General features: G+C 43.5%; 1 protein-coding gene across 2 annotated transcripts in view; it reads left to right on the top strand.

Annotated features, from left to right (window-relative positions):
- The window catches only part of FAM167A (family with sequence similarity 167 member A), a 90511-nt gene that overhangs the window by 809 nt on the left and 69788 nt on the right, over nt 1–19914 (top strand). The window contains exon 1 of one of the 2 annotated variants that reach the window (XM_089685911.1): nt 19843–19914. This exon is cut by the window's right edge and continues 96 nt beyond it. The exons of the other annotated variant lie outside the window; for it this stretch is intronic. The gene's annotated coding sequence lies outside the window, so the exon portion shown is untranslated. Of the gene's footprint in view, nt 1–19842 lie in introns of those variants that run through there. 2 annotated transcript variants of the gene reach the window in all.

The raw sequence follows: 19914 nt of genomic DNA, 5'->3' as shown, positions 1-19914 counted from the left end.
TTCCAGGGATGGGTCCAAATGCCAGCCCCATAGACAGCTAAAAACCATCTCTGATGACATGCCACTGGCTCTGCCAAGTTGTATTGGACCTGGAACTATGCAGATACCATCAGATTGGAAGTCAATTAGCCACAGCTCAAGGGATGCTTAGCAACCTGTGGAGGAACCCTAGTTGAGAATGGCTATGCTAGGGAATTACGAGGGACTGGTGATATTATTGTTAGTTCATTAGGAACCAGTTACATCACTATCAGTTCACAAGGGGCTGGTAACATCACTATCAGTTCACAAGAGGCTGGTAACATCACTATCAGTTAACAAGGGGCTGGTAACATCACTATCAGTTCACAAGGGGCTGGTGACATCACTATCAGTTCACAAGGGGCTGGTGACATCACTATCAGTTCACAAGGGGCTGGTGACATCACTATCAGTTCACAAGGGGCTGGTAACATCACTATCAGTTCACAAGGGGCTGGTGACATCACTATCAGTTCACAAGGGGCTGGTAACATTACTATCAGTTCACAAGGGGCTGGTAACATGACTATCAGTTCACAAGGGGCTGGTAACATGACTATCAGTTCACAAGGGGCTGGTAACATCACTATCAGTTCAGAAGAGGCTGGTAACATCACTATCAGTTCAGAAGAGGCTGGTAACATCACTATCAGTTCACAAGGGGCTGGTAACATCACTATCAGTTCACAAGAGGCTGGTAACATCACTATCAGTTCACAAGGGGCTGGTGACATCACTATCAGTTCACAAGGGCTGCTGACATCACTATCAGTTCAGAAGAGGCTGGGAACATCACTATCAATTCACAAGGGACTGGTGACCTAATTATTATTTTTTGAGGCATTGGTGACATTATTAATTGTTCACCAAGAATTGATGCAATTGTTATTGGTTCAGTGAAGATTGATAGAATAATTAGCAGTTCAATAAGGACTGGTGACAACATTGCTTAAGGAAGGACTTTATTTATTCTACAGGTCCAAAAGTTCAGGGAACATTCTTTCTCAGCTCACTAGATATTGGTGACATTACTATCAGTTAGCTAGGGATTGGTGAAATCAGTGTCAGTTCACTAATAGTTGGTGGCAATATTGTTGGGTCCCTAGTTGGTAATGTCACTGTCAACTCACTATGGATTGGTGACATCAGTATCAGTTCACTAGAGGTTGGTGACATCATGGTCATTCTGTTAGTTGACAATATCACTGTCAGTTCACTCCGGATTGAGGCATCAATATCAGTTCACTGGTGGTTTGTGATATCAGTGTCAGTTCATGAGTGGGTGGGGACATTACTGTCATGCCATTAGTTGGCAACATCATTGTCAGTTCACTATGGATTGAGACATTGGCACCAGTTCACTGGTGGTTGTTGACATCACTGTCAGTTCTCTTGGGATTGGTGACATCACTGTCAGTTTTCTAGAGATTGTTGACATCAATGTCAGTTAACTAGTGGTTGGTGATATTGCTGTCAGTTCACTAGTTGGTGACATCAATATCAGTTCACTAGCAAATAACATCAATGTCAGTTCCTTTATGTTTGGTGACATCAATATCATTTCACTAGCAAATGACATCAATATCAGTTCCTTTATGTTTGGTGACATCAGTATCAATGCACTAGTGAATGGGGGCATCAATTCAATTGCATTTGGGGTTGGGAAGATTGGATTGGTGATATCAGTATCAGTCCACTAAAGGTTGGGGACATCATAGTCATTCTATTAGTTGACAACATCACTTCACTCTAGATTGAGAAATCAGTATCAGTTCACTGGTGGTTAGTGACATCACTGTTAGTTCACCAGTGGTTGGTGACATCAGAATCAGTTCCATAGCGGTTGGTGACATTATTGTTGGTTCACTAGTTGCTAACATCACTGCCATTTTACTATGGACTAATGACATCAGTATCAGTTCACTAAAGGTTGGTGACATCATTAGTTGACAACATCACTGTCAGTTCTTTCTGGATTGAGACATCAGTGTCAGTCCACTGGTGATTGGTGACATTAGTGTCAGTTCACGAGTGGTTGGTGACATCACTGTCATGCCATTAGTTGGCAAAATCACTGTCAGTTCACTATGGATTGAGACATTAGTATCAGTTCATTAGTGGTTGTTGACATCACTGTCAGCTCTCTAGGGATCGGTCGGTGACATCACTGTCAGTTCTCTAGGGATCGGTGACATCACTGTCAGTTCTCTAGAGATTGGTGACATCAGTGTCAGTGCTGTAGGGATTGGTGACATCAGTGTCAGTTCATGAGCGGTTAGTGACATCACTGTCATGCCATTAGTTGGCAAAATCACTGTCAGTTCACTATGGATTGAGACATTAGTATCAGTTCATTAGTGGTTGTTGACATCACTGTCAGTTCTCTAGGGATCGGTCGGTGACATCACTGTCAGTTCTCTAGGGATCGGTCGGTGACATCACTGTCAGTTCTCTAGGGATCGGTCGGTGACATCACTGTCAGTTCTCTAGGGATCGGTGACATCACTGTCAGTTCTCTAGAGATTGGTGACATCAGTGTCAGTGCTGTAGGGATTGGTGACATCAGTGTCAGTTCATGAGCGGTTAGTGACATCACTGTCATGCCATTAGTTGGCAAAATCACTGTCACTTCACTATGGATTGAGACATTAGTATCAGTTCATTAGTGGTTGTTGACATCACTGTCAGTTCTCTAGGGATTGGTGACATCAGTGTCAGTTCTCTAGGGATTGGTGACATCACTGTCAGTTCTCTAGGGATTGGTGACATCAGTGTCAGTTCTCTAGGGATTGGTGAAATCGATGTCAGTGCTATAGGGATTGGCGACATCAGTGTCAGTTAACTAGTGGTTGATGACATTGCTGTAATTTCACTAGTTGGTGACATCACTATCAGTTCATTTGTGTTTGGTGGAATCAGTATCAGTTCACTAGTGAATGGGGCATCAAATCAATTTTATTTGGGGTTGGGAAGGTTAGCATCAATTCATTATGTGTTAGTGGCATCACCGTCAATTCATTAGAGATTGGTGACAGCCAGCAAAGTAGCTACTTGCTTTCATCAGGAATTAGCTACTATTGTCACAAACACAAATCTCAACCTTTTACAATAAAATTAAATAATGTTAAGTAGTTAAGTAATTCTATGCAACTGTAAACAATATATGTGAACCATTTATCTGGCAAAAGATATGTAATCCAGTTCAGCCAGTCTTACAATCAGGCACTCCTGTCAGACAACACAGCCAGGTCTGTGACTTCCTTGCAGTCCACACTGTAGGTAAACAATACAATCTGGTCCAGCATCCACCCCAGCCTGTGGCTGGGCGATGAAGTAGATTCATACCTAGATTGCATGATGTTTTCTTCCTATCTGCTGGAGTTTAGCTGTCATATAATTGTTGTCTTAGCAAGGCATGAAGAATCCAGGAGGAAAAAGGCTTTATTACCTGCTGCAGGTCCTAAGATTCGAGAACGTTGTTTGCTCTTCCAATGATGAAACCAAAAAAGTAAACAAAATTATGCATAAATAAAGTGTTACTAAACCCAGGACCCTGCATTCACTATATCTGGTCTTCCCGGACCCTGCATTCACTATATCTGGTCTCCCAGGACCCTGCATTCACTATATCTGGTCTCCCCGGACCCTGCATTCACTATATCTGGTCTCCCCGGACCCTGCATTCACTATATGTGGTCTCCCCAGATCCTGCATTCACTATATCTGGTCTCCCCGGACCCTGCATTCACTATATCTGGTCTCCCCGGACCCTGCATTCACTATATCTGGTCTCCCAGGACCCTGCATTCACTATATCTGGTCTCCCCGGACCCTGCATTCACTATATCTGGTCTCCCAGGACCCTGCATCCACTATATCTGGTCTCCCCGGACCCTGCATTCACTATATCTGGTCTCCCCAGACCCTGCATTCACTATATCTGGTCTTCCCGGACCCTGCATTCACTATATCTGGTCTCCCCGGACCCTGCATTCACTATATCTGGTCTCCCCGGACCCTGCATTCACTATATCTGGTCTCCCCAGACCCTGCATTCACTATATCTGGTCTCCCCGGACCCTGCATTCCCTATATCTGGTCTCCCAGGACACTGCATTCACTATATCTGGTCTCCCCGAACCCTGCATTCACTATATCTGGTCTCCCCGGACCCTGCATTCACTATATCTGATCTCCCCGGACCCTGCATTCACTATATCTGGTCTCCCCGAACCCCGCATTCACTGTATCTGGTCTCCCCGAACCCTGCATTCACTATATCGGGTCTCCCACAGTACACACAACATGGAAATGCAATTATTTTAGTAAATATAAACTGCTAAATATCTTTTCTCATCAGAAGTATATATAACAATCTTGTGACTTCTATCAGTGTTCGGCCAAGTACTGGTTAAAGCTTGTAGGAGTTTTCTTTCTGCTCTAGGAGGATGTAGAACCTCTTACCATCTGTCTGGACAGTGCTGATTGGCTCTGTGCTAATCACATGCAAAAGAACCCTCTCTAGCAATACATACCAAACTGAGCATGTGCAGAGTGTCTCCACACAATATGTCTTATCAGTAGATAAGAGGGAGACACTGGAAGAAGGGGAGGATCAGAGAGGTCAGGGTCAAACAACCTTTTTACACTATGCAGAGGATTAACCCCTTAGGTTCCACAGTGAGTATAACAAGCATGTTTTACTACATATACAGACTGATTTTACTGTTGTGAATTTGGTAACACTTAAAATGAGTACTCTTTGGCTGGAGTTCTTTATTAAAGATTGCATGCAGTGCAGAAAAAAATATTTTATCATCCATACTATCTGATCAAGATCCTCTATGACAGCACCATGAGGCATCTATGTCTACCTTCTGATCCTTTCATTTGGTTGATATGAATGAGTTCCGATTGGAAGAACTCTCCTAGGGATGGTGTTCATTTTTGATGGTTTATGTCACTAGTTCTATAACGCTGTGACTTTGTGGTTTTGCCAGCTGTGTGTATCTGAGGATCCTTTAAAAAAAAAAAAAGCCATCTGTGAAGGTATGCTGCACCTGTTTTACTTTGAAAGCCCATTATAAGTCTAATTATAACCTAACACAGCGATATTGTGGCATTCATCCAGTTCAGCTTCCTGTGTGCTTCTGGCTCGGATCAATAAAACACGTTTAGGTCTCCGCTGACATGAAAGAGCCCGGCTTACTTAGAGGGCAAATACAGTAAATCCTCTATTGTGTGCTCTGTATACAGAGGTGTAATAGAGAGAGTTCCTGGTGCTGAGTCAGCGCTCAGACATTACCCATAGACAGACATCAGAAGTACATTGTGTTATGTGCCTTCAGAGCAAAAAAAAATATTATTATTATTATACGGGATTTATATAGCGCCAACAGTTTTCGCAGCACTTTACAAAATGAGGGCAGACAGCACAGTTATAATATAATTTAATACACTACTACTACTAATAATAACAGCAACAATAATTATTGGTATCATTATTTTAATAATAATAATAATAATGATATAATTTATATAATATAATGTAAAACCACATAATCAGAGGGCCCTGCTCATTAGAGCTTACAATCTAGGAGGGAGAGTCAAACGATACAAAAAGTACTAGCTGTAGGGGATGAGTTGACAGAGAAAATAATAGTAGTTATTAGGTGGGGCAGAACAGGTTTCTCTGAAGAGGAGGGTTTTCAGGGATCATCTAAAGCAAACAGAATAGGAGACAGTCCAACAGATTGGGGTAGGGAGCCCCATAGGATGGGAGAGGCTCTGGACAAGTCCTGGAGGTGAGCATGGGAGGAGGTGACGAGAGAGCCAGAGAGCAGGAGGTGTTGGAAGGAACAAAGAGGCAAGCATGGGAGGAGGTGACGAGAGAGCCAGAGAGCAGGAGGTCTTGGGAGGAATGAAGAGGCGAGCATGGGAGGAGGTGATGAGAGAGACAGAGAGCAGGAGGTCTTGGGAGGAACTTAGAGGCGAGCATGGGAGGAGGTGACGAGAGAGACAGAGAGCAGGAGGTCTTGGGAGGAACTTAGAGGCGAGCATGGGAGGAGGTGACGAGAGAGCCAGAGAGCAGGAGGTCTTGGGAGGAATGAAGAGGCGAGCATGGGAGGAGGTGACGAGAGAGCCAGAGAGCGGGAGGTCTTGGGAGGAACGAAGAGGCGAGCATGGGAGGAGGTGACGAGAGAGCCAGAGAGCGGGAGGTCTTGGGAGGAACGAAGAGGCGAGCATGGGAGGAGGTGACGAGAGAGCCAGAGAGCGGGAGGTCTTGGGAGGAACAAAGAGGGGAGCATGGGAGGAGGTGACGAGAGAGCCAGAGAGCAGGAGGTCTTGGGAGGAACAAAGAGGCGAGCATGGGAGGAGGTGACGAGAGCCAGAGAGCAGGAGGTCTTGGGAGGAACGAAGAGAACGATTAGGTTGGTATTTTGAGACCACGTTAGTGATGTAGCTGGGGGCCAAGTTGTGGATGGCTTATGTGGTGTCATTTGTTAAGAAGGTCATATTATGGAGATGTTATGTAGGTTATGGCAGTGGTGTATTTAGGTTTTTTGCTGCCCTAGGCAACACAAAAATCAGACACTCCCCCCCAGAGGAGAGAGCCTGACACCAACCAACACCAGTGGCAAACAACACCCGTGGCCCCCCACCCAAGACAGCCTTCCACTAACACCAACCCCCTCGGAAAAAGAGAGAAAGACACTCACCTTCACAGCTCCAGACATCCCCAGAAATGAGAGTCGGGCTCTGCATACACCATCAAGCAGCCTGCAGCCTCTTTCAGATCCCACCTGGTCCCCATGCTGCATATGTTCCTTCTTGCTGGAGGGGGGGCTGCTCCCCTAAAAAATGCCGGCCTAGGCAAATGCCTTGTTTGCCTTGTAGTAAATATGCCCCTGGGTTGAGGCGGAAAGATTTGGACAGTGATTGGATGTAGGGCAGAAAGGAGAGTTCAGGATTATACCTTGCACCCTGGCCATGCAGGAACAGGTTGATAGTTGTGCCATTGATTGTGACAGAAAAGTCTGGGGAAGGACACATGGGGAAGGAAATATTATGAGCTAAGTTTTGGATAGATTGAGCTTGAAGAAGTGGCGTGACATCCAGACTGATATGTCTGTTAGTAAATTAGTGATGCATGAGTAGACTGAAGGCTTGAACTGAGGGGTAGAGAGATGTATTGGAAGCCATGGGTGGCTAATAACTGATATATATATATATATATATATATATATATATATATATACATACACATACACACACGCATACTTTATGATATTCTGCATGTGTTTATACATTTATTACAAAAAAAAAAAAAAAATATATATATATATATATATATATATGTAGAGATGCGCGGGTTGCTTTAAATATTAAACAGCAGCTGCAAAGCATTTTTTTTTCTTTTCCCTTTTTGTGAGTGACAGACAGGGAAAGCAGGACTGTGCTCTGATTGGTTGTTGCTACAGCTGAGAAGGATCCACCCATAACAGCACTGTTGCAGCTGGACTTATGATTGGCTGTGGAGGAAAGGAGAGAGGAAAAAGGAAGAAGAAGCACATGTGGGGAAGCAGACATTTTCAGGGGACCGCATGGAGCAAGGGCTCCTGGTGTAAAGTCACAGAGTCTCACTCTCTGTGCTGCTAGAGCCCACGGGATGGGCTGGGAGTGTGTAGCAGAGGAATTGTTGCAGGAGGACAGTGTGCAAATCAAGGATTGTCCTGCCTGACACTCAGGATTACAGCCACTCAAGTGCATGTGTCTCTCAAAGTCTGGAGCTGCTGAAAGAGAGAGGATTTCTACTACTATCTAATGCTATCTAGAGGACAATCCAGAAACAGTGAGTACTCTGTGGTGAAAGGGAATTTTGATATTGCTGCATTTGCTGGTCATCTCTGGAGAATGGTCATGAGAAAGCTTGCTCTCTAATTCTCAGAGTGACACAGATCTTGGAAAGCCCAAGCTGCTCAGAATTAGCTATTCCTGCTGCTGATTGATGAGAGAACTCTGTCTCTGTATTTTACTGGTTTGTCTCCTCAAGACTTGTGCAGAGGCTGAAGAGTGTGTTTAGTTCCAAGTACCCACAGAAGCTTGCTGCTCTGAATATACTGAGCAAATGTCAGTATATCAGGATTTCACCTGTAGGGTAAAGATTTTGTTGAAGTGTTGTTTTTTCCTATTGCAATGTTCACTGGAAGATTCTGCTTAAAGGAGACTGTGCTATCCTGCTACCCCTGGATTACAAATACTCTCCCATGCAGAGAGTGAGCGCTCTTCCATTGACTAAAGGGCCCCAACGTTGAGAGACTTTAAGTTTCATTCCACTGGCCAGTGGTTAGGTAGGACAATTCTGCTCTAGATAAGTACGGCTATAGCAAATGTCAATAAGCTGCTAAACCTCATTAACCGTTATTGTTTCATGTGTCAATGTCTCTCTCATATGTCACTCTAGTCAGTGTGATACTAGTCAGTTTTGGAGTCTTTGGGGACTGAATTGTGATTTCTTACTAACTGTGTTATGCAAAGTGGTATCTGTGCTCTATGTACATTACCTGTGTTAAATCACCTAGTTCTTTTTCAGGGTTTATCTTCTTCAATAAAACCCATAAAATATATTCTCAGAGTGTCAAAGTGTTCTGGGTATAATCAGAGGTGTCACCAGATTCAGGTGGGAGCTGAACCTATACATCTAGCCAAGCATCACCCAAGGGTATGCTATATATATATATATATATATATATATATATATATATATATATATATATATATAATTTTAAAAACTAAGGGATCAAAATCAAAGAATTGTAATTAGGGCACAATAAAAACAAAGATACTAAATTGTTAATAACAATGATAGTAAAAATGAAGATCTTAGTAAAATGACAATCAGCTTACTAATGGCATGACTTTCATTTTATTCACTAATGATATTAGGAATGTTAGTAATATTATTAAAATATTATTAATAATAACAGTAATAATAATAAAAATACTATTACTAATAATAATTATATCAATAATAATAATAATAACAGCAACAATAATTATTGGCATTATTATTTTAATAATAATAATAATAATAATAATAATATAATTTAAGTAATATAATGTAAAACCACTTAATAATATATACAATGAATCTTAAACAAAAGTAACAAAATTAATAACAATAATGATATTAGCCATATTGGTGATATTAATATAATAATAATAGTAGCAGTAATAATAATAATAATACTATTTATATGTTATACTGCAAAGTGGTATTATAATCTATATAATTAATGTTTTAAAAAATAATAATATTAATCATTAAGAATGCATTGACCATATTATTAAAATATTAGTCACCTGACAACTTAAAGCAGAGCTCCAGTCAAAGCTAAAAAAATAATTAAAGTCAGCTGCTACAAAAATTGCCACTCACTTGTCCCACGATCCAGCGATCTACTCAGCACAGCCATTTATACTCCCCAACTCAATGGCCGTCCTCGCTCCCCAGCACCAGCTTCTCAAGTCTGGGCACCCAGCTGTGACAGCATGCAGCTTCACAGTCAGGTACCCACTGCGCATGCGTGAGTAACGCTGTGCCTTGTGAATGGTCCTGTAGTCTTGTGGGACCTGTCATGTCTCCAAGAAGACTACCAGGAGGGAGAGGGAAAGACAACTTCTGCATCCAATTGCCCAGGCGATCGCAGCGAAAGTGGGGGTGGGTACCTGTCAAAATTGGGTAACTGCTCCCGCAAGGTGCCAATTCCTCATGGGAAGCAGGGGACCAATACTTAAAGCGGAACTTCCCCTTTTGGGTGGAGCTCCACTCTACGTATTCTAGTACTATTAACAAGCACTTTCTGGCAACCAGAATCACATGAGCAAGTTATTGAACTTTTATAGCTTTTCAGATATGCACTCAATGGACAATTTATTAGGTAAACATATCTAGGTAGCACATTGCCAACTACAATACTCCTATATTCTAATGTTAGGTCTAAAAGAAACTTTATGCCTTTATTGAGTTGCAGCCCCATGACTATGGTAATGGGCAGGTGAACATAATTTGGTGGCTGATTGCTGCCAGCAATAGATCACTATTAGATGTGACCTGTTGCTCCGCAGCTGGCATGGTAATCCTAAACAGATTTGAATTTTTAAAAAATATATAAAATGTAAAATTGTAATTTTAGCAATCACAAACCTTTAAAAACATCACCACCGCACTAATTTGTGACCTCACTAAGCCTACTACATCTTATCTGAATGTTATGCTAACAATTTACACAAACCAATTATTTTTTCTAGCACAGGTCGCAATGTAGCAAGGAATAAAGCTGTCCTAAAGTAAACCTTCACAATAGAAACTTTACCATTTTGTGATGTTACATAAAAATCACACTAATGTACACAGCAGGCTTTGACTCTTAGATACACTGCTCAAACAAATTAAAAGAACACTTTTTAATCAGAGTCTAGCATGAAGTCAATTAAACTCCTGGGATATTGATCTGATCAGTTAAGCAGCAGAGGGGGTTGTTAATCAGTTTCAGCTGCTTTGGTGTTAATTAAATTAACAACAGGTGCACTGGAAAGGGGCAACAATGAGACAATATCTAAAACAGGAATGGTTTTACAGGTGGAGGCCACTGACATTTTTTTCCCTACTCATCTTTTCTGACTGTTTTTCACTAGTTTTGCATTTGGCTAGGATCAGTGTCACTACTGGTAGCATGAGGCGATACCTGGACCCTACAGAGGTTGCACAGGCAGTCCGACTCCTCCAGGATGGCACATCAATATGTACCATTGCCAGAAGGTTTGCTGTCTCCCAGCACAGTCTCAAGAGCATGGAGGAGATTCCAGGAGACAGGCAGTTACTCTAGGAGAGCTGGACAGGGTCGTAGAAGGTCCTTAACCCATCAGCAGGACGGTATCTGCTCCTTTGTGCAAGGAGGAACAGGATGAGCACTGCCAGAGCCCTACAAAATGACCTCCAGCAGGCCACTGGTGTGAATGTCTGACAAACAATCAGAAACAGACTTCATGAGGATGGCCTGAGGGCCTGACGTCCTGATTAGAAGCATGCCCCAACATTGTCAGGCATGCATACAAACACGTGGGGGCCATACAAACTACTGAGTACCATTTTGAGTTGCTGCAATGAACTTTCAGCAAAATGGATTAGCCTGCTGCATAATTTTTTCACTTTGTTTTTTGGGGTGTCTTTGAATTCAGTCCTCTGCAGGTTGATAATTTGCATTTCCACCAAACGATGGGGCATCCTTACATTCCAAACACATTACCCAGTCCATATCAGTATAGATATCCAGCATATTGAGCTGTAATGTGTTCATCATAAAGTGTTCCTTACATTTTTTTAAGCAGTGTATTTTGGGGTATATACTGTATCTGGGGATGCTGTAGTTACGTAAAAAATTCTTATGGTAAAAATTACAGAAAAATACAATTTTTTTTACAAATTTTTACACTATTTCTTTCTAATTAAAACCTATAAAATAAAAATATGTTTATCCAAATCTGCTATCAAATTAAAGCCCTACCTGTCCCAACAAAAATTGTGCTTGAAATGTTACAAAAATAAATACAAAAATAAAATGTGAAACCGAGACAAAGCAAAAACACAGTGGGACTGAAATGTGTTATGAGGAAAAATGCCTGTGCACTCTGTGCAAGTGGATAATAACTCGAAATGTGTGTTTACTGATTAAATAGTACAGCTTCCTTTTAAATAATTCAGCCAGTTTCTGACACCATAGCTCCACAATCTTTTTTCAGGAATTATATGATGGAGGTGTGACAAGGGTGTGCCTTTAGCTGAGACATGTCTCTTTCCTATCTCAGAAACATAATAGGTATGTAATACTTGGGACTGCTAAACTTTGGTATCTGTTTTAGTTAACCATATCCCATAGGAAAGGTTACTCACTAGAGATCTTTGAACTCTGGCTTCTTTCTGTTTTTATCAGCCATTGCTGTCATTCTCGATATCAGCCTGATTTGAAACTCCAGCAGGTGTGCATTGGATGGGACATAATACATATTTATAGTTTTTAATTCTGGATGTACATGAGAGATTGCTGATCTTGTATGTAGATTTTGCTTGCAAACTGTGCCTTTGCTGGCCACTGGACAGGGTGTACCTGTTTGAAGATGATAGACTCCCTGTTTTCACACATCAAAACATCCATGAGAACTGCAAGCCACAGAGCATGCAATCTAGAAAGTTGTGCAGACTATGCAAACTGAAGTATTAATGCATTCAAAATGAACAGTAAAAGCAATGTAAAATAAGGCATCACTCACCTCTGTAGCTATATACATTATGGAGAAAATTAGGCTTGAAATTTCCAGAACCTCATCAGTCTGCTAGTCCTCAAATGTAAGCACACAGCAGGTGCTGAAAGCTATTAGAAAATGTCTGAAAACCAGACTCAAGTGTTTGTTATGATCTTTGAAGATGAATTACTGTACAGTACAAGCAGCTAGAGAGTTAATGGCTTGTGTTAAGCTCTTTAAAATGATATATTTTCCATTTAAAATAGTAAACACATCATACTTACCTGCTCTGTTCAATGGTTTTGACCCTCCTCCTCTAGGGTTCCCTGCCAGTGCTTATGGCCCCTCCCTCTTGCCGAGTGCCCCCAGGGCAAGCTGCCTGCTCTGGGGGCATTTGTGTGGCTCAGTCCAAACCAGTGGTGTATTTATTTCTTGTGCTGCCTTAGGCCCCCCCAGTGCCACCACTGACCATTGCAACCACCCCCCCCCCCCGGCCGCCACCTCCTGATTCACTAATCCTATCTTTCCAGAATTACAGAAGAGGAGCCAGCCATCCCCACACCCTCCTCAGATCCTCAACAGTGTTTCACCAGGTCCCTTCTTCCAAGGGGCGATGCTGCCCCCTGAAAATTGCCACCTAAGGGCTCGTTCACACTTGGCTGTTTTACCAACGCTTGCCAAACGCCCCTATAGCGTTTGGCAAGCGTTGGTCCGGCGGTTGTGGGGCGTTATTAACGCTCGGCAAACGCTCCGCAAACGCCGCATGCGCGGTTTAGTGGCGGTTGCTAGGCGTTTGCCGAGCGTTAATAACGCCCCACAAACGCCTATAATACAGTTTGAGTGGTGTTACCGCTCCGCAAACGCCCCGCAAACGCACCGCAAACGCCGGCCAGGCGTTTGCGGAGCGGCACCATAGACGAGAATTGGAGGCTTCAAAGCCTCCTGACTCGACCAGAGGCGTCCGTTTTGCCGCAACGCGACGCGACGCAAACGCTCCCGTTAGAACAGCACCATGTGCTGTAATGTGCAGAATCAGCAGAGGCGTTTGGGAAGCGGTAAAAACGCTTCCCAAACGCCTCTCTGCCGCCTGCACACAACGCTAGTGTGAACGTAGCCTAAGGCAAACACCTTGTTTGCCTCACAGTAAATACACAGCTGGCCCCCCCACCTCCTCCTCACTGGCCGCGATTGACATTGGCTCCCACAGCTGTGTCTCAGCCAATGAAGAGGGAGAGACCCAGGAGAGCCTTGGCTCCCGTACACAACGCTGGATCGAGATGGGGCTCCAGTAAGCACTGGGTGGGGAGCTGCACACTAAAGGTTTTTTACCTTCATGCAAAGAATGCATCCATCTTGTTCAATGGTTTCTATGCAGCTGCTCCAGATTTTGTACTCTTCAGTTTCAGTAAATAATCCCCTATATGTGGTCCTTTGGTGATCTCAGGAGCAGCAGCTGAGGCCCCCTATAACTCATACATTGACAACCACTAGTCCACACTACTCTTCACATCTATTGCATTGAGTTAACACATGCAGTATTTTTTTTTATAATTACATTTTGTGCGTTACGAAAGGATAAGGATACAGTGGCACAGAGGATTTAGCAGCCATCCATTTTTAACAAGAAGGTTCCATAACTTGACGAATCACGTACAAAGTCAGGTACATCGTGGACACGTGGCAATTACGTAATAAGGCACAAAAACATAAAATGGTCTTGCCACGTTGCTGTGTACCACTGGAGGCCTGCCACAGTAGGAGGTCAGAAGGAAGAAGAGTGACCATGGAGAAGGAGAGAACAGGAGTGAACAAGGGTGGGTAAGTGAAGTGGAGTGAGTGTAAGTGGTGTGTGGAGTGGTGGAGTAAATTTGGGGTAGTGAGAGGGGAGGAGGGAGTAGCAGGAAGACTTCTACTTGTGTTGTATTGGCCTGCACCCCCCCCAGAATATTGTGAGGCACCAGCCACTTTTAGGGTCTTCCAGTTAACCTCCCTGGTGGTAATCCTGAGTGTAGCTCGGGGTTAATTTTCAGTACCAAAAGCGGTAACCCGAGCCACACTTGGGATTAAACTGTAGTGCAATCTACCTTGTCCCCAGGGGCGGACTGACAACCCATGGGGCCCCGGGCAATAGGGGATCATGGGGCCCCTGTGTCCTTGCCCAAACTAAAAAAACTCTATGAACCAGGTACCAGGGGCATCTCATGGGGCCCCCTACTGACCCCGGGCCCTCAGGCAGTGCCTGAGTTTCCAAATGGTCAGTCCGTCCCTGTTTGTCCCTGCGATCCCCCGATGTCCTCCAGCTGTGTCCTCTCGCCGATAACGGCATCCGTCTTCCGGGTTCCCTTCCCTGCGAGCGCTGCGACTCAGGGGGGGCAGGGTCAGTGAGAGATTCAAAAAAGTAAACAAAACGTGACATACACACAATACATTGTAATCTGTTAGGATTACATTACTGTATCAAACTATTTCACCTCAGTTTTGCCCCTAGTGCTTTGTCCTGTGCCCTGCCTGCACTTTTACCATTCTTTCTGCCTGGAAACTTGAGAACGTCCATGGCATCCAAAAAGTGTCCCTTTAGGTCACAAGTGGTTTTAGACCAGCTAGAGAACAGCGATAGTAAATTAGAACCACTTGCAGAATTGAGCGGTAATGATTTGTGGGGAAATTCGTCATCAGACACTGAATGTGCCGACAGCGCTGATTCTGCGACTGAGCTCAGTGATGTGCGAACTTGGTGCTCTATTTCAAATTTCAGTGTTTTTTGTTTGATTACATTATTGAATTAACCACCTCCCGCCCGCCATATAGTCCAATAACAGGCGCAAGGCGGTTCTCTCGTTCTGGGAGGGCATCATATGACGTCCTCCCATTCTCACCACACATGCGCGGCTCAGGGAGCGCGCAGCGCGGCGTTTGGCAGTGCGCTGTGTCCCTCGGACACAGAGGATCACCGATCTACGGAAAGAGCCGAAGATGTCAGCTCGGTCATGTGATCAGCTGTGTCCAATCACAGCTGATTGCATGTAAACAGGGAAATGCCGGTTATCAGAATTTCTCTCCTCACAAGCTGTCACGCTGACAGCTCATGAGGAGAGGAGAGCCGGTAATCGGCATTCCACGGAGGAGACATGTACACTGATCATCAGGGCACTGATGATCAGTGTGGCCCCAAAAGTGCCACCTGTCAGTGTCCATCAGTGCCAGCTGCCATTGCTGAACAGTGCCACTTGCCAGTGCCACATCAATGCCACATATCAATGCCTACCAGTGCACATCAATGCCACATATCAGTGCCCATCTGAGCTGCCTTTCAGTGTCACCCATCAGTGCCAGTCAGTGCCACCTATCAATGCCAATCATTGCCACCTATCAGTGCTGCCAATCAGTGCCACCTATCAGTGCCAGTCAGTGCCGCCTATCAGTGCCAGTCAGTGCTGCCTATCAGTGCCGCCTATCAGTGCCCATCAGTGCTGCCTAGCAGTGCCAGTCAGTGCCGCCTAACAGTGCCAGTCAGTGCCACCTAACAGTGCCAGTCAGTGCTGCCTATCAGTACCATATATCAGTGCTGCCTTTCAGTGCCCATCAGTGATGCCTGTCAATTCCCATCAGTGCCACCTACCAGTGCCTCCTCATCAGTGCCTATCAGTGCCACCTATCAGTGTCCATCAGTGCAGCCTATCAGTGCCCATCACTGCAGCCTCATTAGCGCACATCAGTGAAGGAGAAAAATCACTTATTTACAAAATTTTACAACAAAAACTAAGAAAAAACGTTTTTTTCCCAAAATTTTCAGCGGTTTTTGGTTTGTTTAAGAAAAAATAAAAAACCACCAAAATAAAGCTCTATCTGTCACAAAAAAATGATAAAAATTTCATATGGATACAGTGTTGCATGACCGCGCAATTGTCATTCAAAGTGTGACAGCGCTGAAAGCTGGAAATTGGCCTGGACAGGAAGGGGGTATAAGTGCCCTGTAGGCTAGCGGTTAAATGTATTATTATTATTTTTTTTTTTTTTTTATAATTATTTATTATATTATAATTTAGGATTTCATGTTTCAAACTTTATCCTACCCGGGATGTTTACTAGACTCTTGTTTGGACAGATGTAAGTGAGTTATTCCTAAGAATTACAGGCCTACAATATAAAATAACTAATTTCCATGCAAAACAATGTACCGCTTTGACATTCAAACATAGTGAGTAGTTAGACCGCCAGGCAGGTTAAAGGAAGTCGTCAGTCACATGCTAGTAGGGAGCTCAATTTGTTCAATATTGTGTATTATTTTTCATTATAACATGCGTTGCATTACAGCAGCCCATGCATTTAGTGTAATGAGAACGGACTGCCAATGTGTAGCAACAGAAGACCTGCATCCTTTTTTTTTAATGCAGCAACACACAATATGCATAGTGGTGCCCTGCAGGTCCTTCAGAACCCACTGTACTGTGCCCTAGATTGCCATTCTAAATAAAGGAGTGTTATGCGTTACCATGCATTGCAGTCACACATTGAGTGTTATCTCAGTGCATAAGTGTGAAGGAGACCTAAAGTAAAGGACTGAGCTGAATAGAAATCAGAGTACTTCTGAAGTGTGATCACAACCCTGAAGAGTCATCATTTACAGTTAGAATAGCTGGCAGAAAACACAAATGTGATCCTTTATTTTATTTCTATCTATACATTTAATGTATGCAATGGGGGTTATTTACTAAAACTGCAGAGTGGTGCAACTGTGCATAGAAACCAATTAGCTTCCAGGTTTTAGGCTAGGCTCACGCCTACGATCCAATTCTGCAGTGCTTTTTGCGGTGCGTTTTTGCGCATGCATTTTTAATGTGTTTTTGATGCGTTTTGCTTTTTTCAACTTGTTGCTGGGCAGAATAAAACACAAAACGCAGCAAAAACGCATAAAAAACACATAAAAAACGCATCAAAAACACACTACATGCTTTTCTGCAGCATCTCCATTGAAGTCTATAGAACCAAAAATGCAACGTTTTGTGTTTAAAAAAGTCCATGACCCTTTCCAAAAAACGCATCGGGTGAAAACGTGAACCCGTCTCATAGGCAATCATGTTAAATGGACTGCTGTGCTTTTCTGCAAAACACTGCAGAAAATGCATAGGTGTGAACATAGTTACATAGTTAGTCTGGCTGAAAAAAGATAAAAGTCCATCCAGTTCAACCATTAAAAAAAAAAAGGTTATAATCATATACCTGCAGTTGATCCAGAGGAAAGAAAAAACCCAGCAAAGCATGATCCAGTTTGCTCCTGTAGGGGAAAAAATTCCTTCCTGATCCCCCGAGAGGCAATCGGATATTTCCTGGATCAACTTTACCTATAAATGTTAGTATCCAGTTATATTCTGTGTATCTAAGAAAGAATCCAGGCCTTTTTTAAAGCAATCCACATAGCTGGCCAGAACCAACTCTTGAGGGAGTCTATTCCACATTTTCACAGCTCTTACTGTGAAGAAACCTTTCCGTATTTGGAGATTAACCTAGACTTATTGTCAAAGCTTAAAGCAGAGCTCCACCCAAAAGGGAAAATTCTGCTTTAAACCTTTGTCCCCCGCTCCCTATTAAGGATTGGCACCTTTGGGGAGCTGGTACCCGAATTTGACAGGTACCCGCTCCCACTTCGCCTAGGAGATCGGACGCGGAAGTTGTCCTCCTACCCTTCCTCCCCGTAGTCTTCTGGGAAACTACAGGGCCATTCACAAAGTACAGCGCTTCTCAGGCATGCGCAGTGGGCACCCGGCTGTGAAGCCGCAACCTGTCACAGCCGGGTGTCCACACTGAAGATGCCGGCGCCAGGGAGAGAAGACGGCCGGTGAAACCAGCTGTGGTGAGGACACCACGGGACCGAGGGACAGGTAAGGGGCTGTATTTTAAAAGTCAGCAGCTACAGTTTTTGTAGCTGCTGACTTTTATTTTTTTTTTCAGGTGGAACTCCGTTTTAATTGAACAAGCTGAAGTTTGAAGCTGATTGGCTACCATGCAAAGCTGCACCAGATTCTGAGTGCTCCAGTTTTTGTAAATCTCCCCCAAGTGTATGTTTATGAGAATTGCTACCTGTGGAATGGAGGATCCCTACAAGATTACAATTTGTTCAATGAACACCTTTACCAGTTCTCATGTGGGGGCAGGGGGTATTCTTTTCATATAATTAAAATGCTTCAAATTATTAATGTGGAACCATGATAGATGATATAGCTTACTGTATGCAGCTAATGCTACTACAGTGCATTGTGGTGCCCCCATCAGTCATACAGGTATAGCATGTGCAGCGTCAGATTGAACCAAGCTGGCACACAGCGCGTCCAGGGGCGGACTGACCATTTGGAAACTCGGGCACTACCCGAGGGCCCGGGGTCAGTAGGGGGCCCCATGAGATGCCCCTCGTACCTTTTTCATAGGCTTTTTTGAGTTTGGGCAAGGACACAGGGGCCCCATGATCCTCTATTGCCCGGGTGCCCCATGAGTTGTCAGTCCGCCCCTGAGCACGTCATTTATGTCCATATATCTCTGGACTTCTTACTAAACCCAGGACCCTGCATTCACTATATCTGGTCTCCCACAGTACACAGAACATGGAAATGTATTTATTTTAGTAAATATAAACAGCTAAATACCTTTTCTCATCAGCAGTTAGAGCAGTCTTGTGACTTCTATCAGTGTCCAGCTGAGCACTGGCTACAGCTTGTAGGAGGAGTTTTCATTCTCCTCTCACTGCCCTATAAGATTGCATAACTCCTGACCCTCTGTCTGGACAATGCCAATTGGCCCTGTGCTGATCACATGCACCCTCCCAAAAAAAAGGAAAAAAACTCTCTAGCAGTACACACCAAACTGAGCATATGCAGAGTGTCCCCGAAGCTGTGTTCTATCAGGAGATGAAATGGGGAATGTGGACGAAGGGGAGGATCAGCATAGACAGGATCAAACATCCTCTTTACACAATGCAGAGGATTAACCCCTTGGGTTCCACAGTGAGTATAACAAGCATGCTTTACTGTATATACAGACTGATTTTACTGTTGTGGGTTTAGTAACACTTTAAGCGCTGCCTGTTATTATTTTGCTTTCAAGTCACAAACATGGAACAAGCATGCTGTAAATGAGTGTCAGCAAAGTGTCAGAATTCCTCATCTGTATACCAGGTCTGGATACCTAGAGATGACTCGGAGATAAAAGGAGAAAAATTGTTTAAAAAATCAGTTTTTGGTGGTTTTTAACAGATTAAAAGACAACTCCTCCAATAAAATGTAACGTTTTCTTTTCACTGATCTCTTCATTGACAGTAAGCCAGGCTTCACTGGTTGCAATGTCTCTAGGTAATAATTTCTGCAGTAGATATGAAGCGTAGCGATGACTCTGAACGAATGGCATAGAGACGATTAGCTGCTCTTATTTACTTAAGAGTGGGAGTGTCCTGCCAGCAAAGTGGGAGGGGCTATCTGACACTTAAAGGACAGGCTGCTTGTACTGTGGCAATGAAAGCCGGAGAGACAGAACAGAGAGGTAGGCTTGCTTCCTTTAATGGGATTCGATGGACGTAACTCAAAAACTATTATCTATTGCATT

This window comes from Staurois parvus, unplaced genomic scaffold, assembly GCF_062004578.1.
Source record: "Staurois parvus isolate SC_StPar_1 unplaced genomic scaffold, SC_StPar_1.0 ptg000388l, whole genome shotgun sequence".
Lineage (NCBI taxonomy): Eukaryota > Metazoa > Chordata > Amphibia > Anura > Ranidae > Staurois > Staurois parvus.
Note: the sequence above shows the minus strand (reverse complement) of the source record. Positions and strands in the feature narration are given on the sequence as shown.